The sequence below is a fragment of the Dermacentor andersoni genome, chromosome 5, assembly GCF_023375885.2.
Source record: "Dermacentor andersoni chromosome 5, qqDerAnde1_hic_scaffold, whole genome shotgun sequence".
Taxonomy (NCBI): Eukaryota; Metazoa; Arthropoda; class Arachnida; order Ixodida; family Ixodidae; genus Dermacentor; species Dermacentor andersoni.
This window is the reverse complement of record NC_092818.1, coordinates 110,396,247-110,403,294: the sequence shown is the minus strand read 5'-3', so window position 1 is coordinate 110,403,294 and position 7,048 is coordinate 110,396,247.

The window sequence follows — 7,048 nt, the reverse complement described above, 5'->3', positions numbered from 1 at the left end:
CAAAAACTCAGGCCCCGAATTTGCTGCAAATTGCGTCATTCTCTACAAAAGCTTATACGTCTCATCACTTTGATATGCATTTTCAGTAGATTAGTTATGAATAGGCACAACTTTCAAGATGAGTAGACTCTCAGGTTGATAATTTTTCTTTTTTTTTATTGTTGACCTGGTTTGAACCATACCCCATTAGGGGTATGAGCAATTCATTGTCTTACGTGACGGGTAAGCTTCTCGTTAGGTAGGCATTAAACTGCTTACGCATTTCATAACAGAGGTGATACGAGAATGTGTGTGCGTACCTATCGTCACTCTTATTTTATCAAAACTAACCCCACGAAAATTATATGAAAATTGGCCGCTAGGACGACTCTATCATTACGCCGAGTTTTATTTACTTTTCATAATTAGATAGTTGACAGTGAAGTTGTAAAAGTTGTGGAATTCCCGTCTGCTGTCAATACGTGAGTTTCTTCGATTCTTTTTGCGACCTCTGTTGTTTGATTTTCATTAATATTTAATCATTCTGCTGCTATTTGTTCCTGTCTTGCCTCGGTTTCTCTCCCAACTATTGTCGGAAGTTAGCACCACGTGTTAAATAGACTGGATGACAGGCCATTTACGGAATCGAAGATCTTGGGAGCCTGGCCTCACAGTTCATTAGCCCAGAAAGCAGTTCGAGCGCTTTTTCACTCCCTGAGGGCAACAGACTTGAGTGCCCGACTATAGACATCCTACACCTAAGCTCTCTCTCTCTCTATCCATTCCCCTCCCCACGTGTAGGGTAGCAAACTGGACTCAGTCTGGTTAACCTCCCTGCATTTCCTTGTTCCCTTCTCTCTCTCTCTAGCGCCACGTGTGCGCATTTCTGTCTCGTTGTGTCCGCGGTTCTGGATGGCGCTATGCAAGAATATTTTACGGTGTTATACCACCAATTCAACTCTCGTTGCTTTCTAGAGTTATAGACTGGCGAAAGCAGCGTGTCGAGAAAATATTGTTTGATGCATAAATGATTCGAGCGTCTGGTATGTTGCCGAAACTTTCGCGCACCGAGTGACGTCTTAGGTGTGCCTTAAAGCTCCGAAGTGTCGCCCGCTGTGCCTAAATTTTCCCTCGCATTATTTATATTCTTCCAGCAGATTGGGCCTCGTAGACTCTATGGCTTAAATTGGTGTCCTTTGCGTAGATATTTTTTACCCGCTGCAGTAGCTCAGTTGCTACTACGATACGCTGTTGAGCCCGAGGGCACGGTGTCAAACGAGAGAGATGAAAAAAAAAAAAAAAAGCTCGTATATCGTGCACTGGGTGCACGTTAAAGAACCCCAGATGCCCAAAATTATTCCCGAATTCCCCACGAAGGCCTGCCTCATCATCATATTGTGATTTTCGCACGAAGAACCCCACAACTTAATTTTTGTTTGCATATTTCGGGGGGCAGCCATCTGGAAACTCACACGGTGCAGCGATTCACTCATGACGTCATTTGTGTAAAGCTGAATCTTATGGCATCAAGAAGCAGTAGAGAGATAGATGGATGGATGGATGGATGGATCGATTGATGGGTCGATAGACAGATAGATAGATAGATAGATAGATAGATAGATAGATAGATAGATAGATAGATAGATAGATAGATAGATAGATAGATAGATAGATAGATAGATAGATAGACAGATAGATAGATAGATAGATAGATAGATAGATAGATAGATAGATAGATAGTGATAGGGATTAAAACCAGAACGGACAATGCGGTTTGTTACCCTCCAATGTGGAACAAGGGAGGAGGAAGCAGGCTTATAAGAACAACATGTGAAGCCTTCATCTTGTTCACACCTCTCGCCAGGGTTATTTCCACGCTAGCTTATTCTAGTGCGCACAGAGAGACGGTGGCGGTCGCTATACTTGGGCGTCGCGTTGGTGATTGATTGATTTTTTATGAATTGGAAATATTGGCGACAAACACAATATGTCCACGGCTTCTCCACAACGTTAAACAGTTGAATGAAAGAAAGAAGGTGATTGGTGAAGTCAAGCATTTCAGCTATTTAGCAATCTGTAGCCAAAGCGTGACAGTCACTTGTAATTAAATAAAAGAAAGTGCAAGAAAAATTGTGCCTATCACATTCCCCATTTAGACTGTAGGGATGCATTCTATTGTTCACAGGCATTCTAGATAGTCACCTTACACAAAAGAAGAAAAAAATTGAGTATCGCACAGTTTTGCAGTACCGCATGATAAGCATGATACATCACCAAAGCCAAGCACACACGCAAACACAAACGTGACACTTGAGAAAATACAAAAGAGAAATTGATAGAAAATAATAAAAACACCTGAAAAAAAACGCTGAATAATTACAAAACCTTAAAATATGATAATTTGGCACTATGTCACTAGGTCTCAGAGAAATACTACTAAAGCCTTCCTTATAGGAGCAGTTGCGCTGACGAGTCACCCATAGTCCGAGAAGCTTACTGTATCGACGTTACGTCGCGCAAAAGCTAATGTCTCCCAGAGAGTGATCGACGGTCGAACACATATAGCCCCCGACATGGAGGAAGCTCGTAAACTGTACGCCGCAATGTGTTCGGTGTTTCGCATATCCGATCCCTTAAGTGCGAAGGTATAAATCGCCTATAACGCCTTCCTGTAGTGCAAGTTCAGTTGACCCCCCCACCCCCGAACGAGGGGTCGCTCGCCTTTTCACCAGGCGTCCCCCTCCCGATTACGAGCTCGTGTAAGTGCCGACCCGGCCCTTGGCACAGCGGCGTGGCAATTTGGCTCCGCGATTATGGGGACCACCGCCAGAAGCACTTCTCGCGTATCCTGCACGCCACCGGCATCCAGTGCTTTAATAGAATCATTACCTGCAGAAAAAAAAAAAGGAATGGAGAAGGCGGAGTGGGAGGGTAAGTGGCAACGCGGTTGTCGGTGCCAGGAGGCTGGAGAGGGAGAGAGAGTATGTGGGAGCAGAGAGAGAAGAGAGAATTCGGAAACGTTGTCCAGGTTGCTCACTAAGAGATGGTTTCGGATTGCCATCTTTCCCGGAGAGCCAGGACAGTACGCGTCTGGCTAAACGCACTGTCTTTCACAATCGTTGTCTCTTCTAAGACAACGTGTAGAATGCTGCAAAGCGAATGCGTTTTTGACGGCCCTATATATATATATATTATGAACGAGAAAAAAGGGGGTTGACCGAGGGGCCCGATTTTTATCAATCATATCATGAGAAACCAAGAAAGAAAGACACCAAGCACAACATAGGGGAAATTGCTTGTACTCGCTAATTGAATTAAAAAAAAAAGATAAATAATGGCAATGAAAGTGGCCGAAAAAACAACGTGCCGCAGTTGGGGAACGATCCCACGTCTTCGCATTAAGCGTGCGATGCTCTAACCAAGTCACCCACCGTGAAGACGTTTTACCACCAACTTTCTTGGGTATTTTATGTTTTATTAATAGAACTAACCTTGGGAGCGTTAGCCTGCGCCACCGCCCACAAATCTTGGCAGCGTTTGTGGAACATTTTGCCGAAAAGGTATGTATACATATCATGTGCTCTAATAACTTGTGCCAAAATTTAAAAAAGTACGCAGGAGCCATGTAGCTGGACAGGACGAGGTAATGCGATTACCACACATCAGTTCCGCGTAGTCAAATAACCAATCACGACATAAAACTGTGCATACAAGTTGATTCATAGGCCTCTATAAAGCACACAGACCAGTTAATAAAATAGCTCACGATATTCAACGGCTATCATAATTTTCTTATATTTCTTACATTTTGGGAACCCTATTCTTATGTCGGCTGGGTGTGTGACCATTTTTTCCCAATCCTCAAGAGCGAGTACGTATCACTGTGACGTAAGGGGCATAAAATACTTAACTATATTTAGATATGTGGCATACTTGTCTGCGCACAGATATAGCCATTATTCAATCGAAAGGATGCCACCTTCGTCCAGGTGACATCACTATTTATTTGTTGATATGGCATATCCTCAGAACCGAAGCACTAGAGGTTGTTAGGATCGGCCTGCAGCTATTTCAGCCCGCTGCAGGTGCTTCGATCCAACCGGGATGGTGGCGCACTTCAGAGAACTGCGGATAACCGGCAGCCACGCGGCGAGGTGTCAGCTCAGCTCTCGAGGGGGGGTAATTGGCGGAACCTCCCCATGCGCTTTTCGAGACACCAGACAATGTGCAGCGGCGGAGGCCGCTGTGCGAGGTCCGCTCTGGAATTTAGAGGCACCGGCTGGGGTCGGGCGTGACCAGCTGACTACGGGGACGCGGGACAATGGATACCACGCACGACGACTGCGCTGCAAAGGTCGTCTGCCCTCAACGTTACTAGATTATTAAAGAACGTTACTAGATTATTACTAGAACGCTACTAGATCTAGTAGCGATGGTCTGCCCTCGGAGAGAGCAGTGAAACCTGTGCGGCATGTGTGTGTGTAAAACCCCTATCTCCTTCTCTCAAAGACGACCACGAGGACTTTCTACGATGACGTCGAACGGAGTGGTTATAGGCGGCTGTTGTCGGCTGCCAGGGTCGTGCTCGCTGTCGTGCTCGAACTGTACTCGTGAGCTGTGTGCTCGTTTGCTGTATGCTTCGTCTTGCGGGCTCCATTTGGGAGTCACGCTAGACTGTCGATGTATGTCTTGTTTAAACTGTAAATAATGTAAATAAACCCTGCTCGCCTAGTTCTGTCGCCCCAAGTTCCTCCGATCGTCCTACAAGCCCGACTCAAAATCCTACAAATGGTGGCAGCGGCGAGATCGTCTCCAACTCCTACAAGGGGAGTGGTAAACAAAAATACACAATAAAAAAAGAACACTCATGGATAATACAAAAACAAAATGCACACGAGTGAATGACACGGAAAAGAAGCAGGAACAAAAAAAAAAACATTCGTTTTATACCATTTTAGCTAGGTCACTTCATTAAAACAGGATAAACACTAATGATTAATACGAACATTTGACGCCTCACGCTGTAATACCACGTCGTCATTCCTCCCCCCCCCCCCCCTCACACATACACAAACGGTCCATCGGCATCATTTGGTGTTTGCATTTCGGCACAGATTGTGAACGTTGTAGTGCGTATAGATATTACACGAGATTAAACGCAGCATGAGATGAAGATAAACACAATTGTACACAGCGCGTGTAATTGTATGGCAATTTAATTTAGCGCTTTACTTTCACATAGATTTAAACATGCGCGTTGGATGCGCATAGCTCTTTTTTACACGAGAGCACGTTTTTGTTGATGTACAAGAACTCGTGCTGGGTTGTACAGTTTTATTAAGCGTAAGACGCGCCAGCAGACAGTAAAGTTAGAGGAGAGACAAGGTCACGCGCTCGCTGTGCGTCGGTGTCCATTGTTGGTTTCAATCGTCGGTTTTCAATCAAGCGCTTAACAATGCACACACGACGATGACGCACTATGACCTATCGTTTATTCACGCAACATTCAGCCACGCGGGGTCCTTTGTGCGCTGCCATAGGATGGAGCTACGCTCTACATGGATAGGGCTTTAAGGGATCAATGTTCAGTTGTTAGTTTTGTTTTCTGCGTGCACGATCATTTGTTTGGCGCGGCGGTTAACGAGCCAGTGCCAAGTCGCTCATTTGTATTGTGTTTTTAAGACAGGTGCGTGGAAGCGACATTGACCAATCAGCCACTCAGCGGCGGTGCCGCTGTCAATTCGAGAATATTTAATTAGCGAGCTTCGAGTCTCGGCACAACTGTGAGGAGAAAAGAAAAGAGGAAGGCGAAGAAGAAAAGAAGAAAAGAAGAAAAGAACACTTGGTTAAAAAAAAAGATGGCGTTGAAGTAAAAAAGGAAACAGGCACTGCAGGCACAGAAAGACGCAGGCGCTGGTTCTAATCGAGGAGGTTCTTATAAAAAAAATTCTGTAGTAGCAGCTCCCGCAGGTTCTTGCCCGCAAAGCTGAAGCCAGTGCTGGCGTCTGCTGCAATCCTTATAAGCGCGTGGATGGGAAACAGTCGCGCGTCGCTGGGGAAACAGATAAAGTCAGAGTTGCGGATTCACCGATGCAGCTGCTTTTTGGCCAAGATGGCGCAGACCGTTCGGCCATCCCGCGACTTCACATGGAAGTCGAATTCTCTGCCACTTGCAGATTGTGCGAGTTTCGTGAGCCAGCAAAACCAGCGTAGCACTACGCGACAACGCAACTGCTGAAACGCGAAAGCGTGAACGGTGCAGAGTCGAGGGAACACGAAACCTTTCGACCGCTCGCGTCGTCGTTGTCAAGGGTAATTTCAATGAGTTCATTTTTCTAAAAGTGACGTAGAATTGGACAAGTAGCATTTCATTTCGTCTTATAATACAATACAAGGATGTTTTTGCAACGAGTGGTTGAGTACTAGTGACAAAATGTAACTGACGAATGCATTCGTCATCGGGCAAGTGCTTGAAAGTCCCGGATGAGTCCCTAATCATGTCTTGCGTTTACCTCAATTCCTCGAGTATTAAGGCTCTCTTCGCGATAATATTGAATGCCTTAGAGATTCTGGAACACCAATCTATCACTTCAGCCTGACTTAATATCTGCCTTATTTTAAAGGGATGAAAGGAGAGCAAGACAGATGACGATTGTTGTTGCGGGACAAGATAAGCCCCAAAGGGCGCAAACGTTTTTTTTAACGAGTGTACGCTATGTGCTTATCCATGCCGTATATGCGGGCTATATTGCTACACTATTCAATCTCTAAAGTCGCTCAGACCGGGTATCAAGTTCTCGACTAAATTATTTCACTAAATCTTCAGAATGGCAGCCTACAAATAAGTGACACGAAACGACATTCACGGCGCATGCCTTCCATTTTAAAGCTTCTCAGATGTTTAAACATTAAACGCGCGAAACAGTGTCAGTGCTCAAACCTGAAAGTGATACTTTACTGGCGCGGTTCTTTACGGCTGGCGTATAGTGCGATGTCATTACGGGCCCAACGCGGCGCGTTTAAAGCTTTTATGGGCGCCACAAATTTTGGCTCGCCCGCGTACGTGGCG